Source organism: Poecilia formosa, unplaced genomic scaffold (genome assembly GCF_000485575.1).
Source record: "Poecilia formosa unplaced genomic scaffold, Poecilia_formosa-5.1.2 Scaffold72, whole genome shotgun sequence".
NCBI classification, from domain to species: domain Eukaryota; kingdom Metazoa; phylum Chordata; class Actinopteri; order Cyprinodontiformes; family Poeciliidae; genus Poecilia; species Poecilia formosa.
In genome coordinates, this window is record NW_006800011.1 from 40438 (window position 1) to 43035 (window position 2598).

Below are 2598 nucleotides of genomic sequence, written 5' to 3' on the forward strand. Positions count from 1 at the left end.
AGGAATTTTCAGAATCTGAATAAATAAAATAAAATCTGTTTGAAATGACTTTGGCACACATTTGCATGGGTATCTGATTTGATTTGCATTCCTGTGATCCATAGAATGTATTATCTCTGTGCGATTCAGCATCCCCTCTTATCTGGAACACACTCAATCAATAGAAAGCGGCTCTGAATATGGATTACGGATGGGTATCTGTGCACCGAGGCCTGCATCAACTCCAACACAGTTATACATTCAGAAATGTACCCATTGGCTTCATTGAATATCCCTCAACATCGCCCTCTTCATCAACAAAAGGGCCAAATCAGCCATTTTATTACTAATAACATCATTCTGCACTGCAACTTTTGCTCTGGGTGTCTTATTAATATGTTTGGGCTTTTAAACATCATTACTATGGCTGCAACTAACATTTTAGTTATTGATTAATTGATTATTATGATGATTAAATGATTAATCGGTTACAAATATTGGCACATTCGACAGATTTTTCATTTCTTTTTTATGCAGTATTAGAAATACATTAAATACACCAAAAAACAAACTATTCGATTCCTTTTTATAATAATAAAAAAAAACATTTTGATGTGATAACATGTCCTCACTAAGGCTGCAACTGGCAGTTTAGTTATTGATTAATCGATTATTTTAATAATTGATTAATTGGATACACACTTTCATTCTGCAGATTTTTTAATTTTCTAATGCAAATTTAAAAATACATTGAAAGGTGCCAAAAAAACAAATGATTCAATTCCTTTTTAAAAAAAGAAAAACATTTTATTGCCTAAAACACAAACACATAGCATTCATTTGGTGAACAATTGATTATTGCCCATATGTGCATCTGATTAGTACTTTATTGCAGTTTAAATGTGATGAAATATCCTACATAGGACTGCAACTAATATTTTTGTTATTAATTCCTTATTCTGACAAGTGATCAGATGCAAAAATTTTAATATTCTGCAAATTTTTCATTTGACACCTTGTATACATTTTTCATGCTCTCTTATGTGGAATTTTTGGTAGAATGGATTCAAGACAAACAGTTTTTCTTATTTTAAATGATAAATGTTTATATTTTCTGCACAGTTTTGGTTTAAGTACTGCTTGAACATGATGTTCTTTCAGCAAATTTCCCCTTTTGGAGTCTGTGTACTCCAGTTAACGATTATTGTAATAATGGATTAATCACGATTAATCGTTTCAGCCATAACTCTAACAAAACGTCACGTTGAAACAGGAATAAATGCGTTTGTCATGAAGATATAAACTGGCACCCAAACAGAGGAGCTTGAGAAGAAAAAGCACACTTTGTGCAGTGGCAGGGAGCAGCTGAATATCTCCCTTTGCCCACAGTCTGGAAGCAGAACTCACAGCTTGATAAATGAGCCAAAGGAGTCAGAAGAATCTAAAGCCAGATAGCTTCCATTCTGCAGCCGAAGACGGGGAGAAGTGTCAGCTTTTTCATCCTCTGAGTGATTTAGACTGCCATTGGAGAAAACTGATGAGCGCTTTAGAGATTTATGATGGTTTGCCTTGCACATTAAATATAGACTTTGTAACATGTGCTCAGAGCTGCTTTGAAAACCTAATCAGACGCCGAAGCCGGGCAGAGAAAGGCGCAGATAGCCCTTATAATTCTGAAATGAGACGTTATTTGGCATTATACGAGCGTCTGATGGCTACTGTGTCGGAAACCTGATTTAGACATAATGATGGACTTTTTTTAGTGGTAATGTTATCAGCAGTAAAACACTCGAGTTTGGAAAGTTTCCGTCTCATGCTAACTTCTAGATATGTCAGCAGGTTTTAGAAAGGTCTGGTCAGTAACCAGTTAGTTAAATCATATATGCTGGAGCAGAGATGTGTTGAAATGTTGCAGGTTTGCAGCCAGTAGATCTCAGAGTTTGATTCTTCTGCTTTCCTGCAAATTAGCAAATCACAAGACAAGGCACAGATTTTACCCTGCTATGGTCAAAAGGATTGATTTGAGAACTATAAATAGTATTTGAGTTGAGTTGGACGTCAGGGAAAGGAGAGTCAAGCATTTCCAGAGTTAAGATCTAATTAACTCTAATTAGAGGCTCGTGTCGGACGTAAGCTCGACTTTGCACTCTGCTGCTGGCTTAGTGGTGTTAGTCTTCCAGCTCCATTTTGTCGCTTGTTGTGACCGCAGGAAGAGTTGGACGCAAATCTACTGGGATGTGTGACTGATAGGAGCCTAACAGGGCGATGCTGCGTACGCATGCATCGCATTAGAAACACCTAGAAACCCGTGATCAGGTCTGAAATCTGGGTACATGGTGATGGAATCAGACCTGAACCTTCAGAATCACATAAAGACGGTTACAAAGTCGGTCTTCCATCACCTAAAATAAAACATTTCCAGGATTAGAGGACAAATCTCCCAGCAAGACCTAGATACTGATTACTTTAGTGTCTTTACAGTTTATCTCACTAAAACTTTGGAAGACCGAGCGCATCACTCCAGTTTTAAAGTCTTTACCTGTAGCTCAGAGAATAGACTGTTAAATACTTAAGTTCAGGGGTGTCAAACTCAGTTTCATTTGGGGCAAATCAAAAATC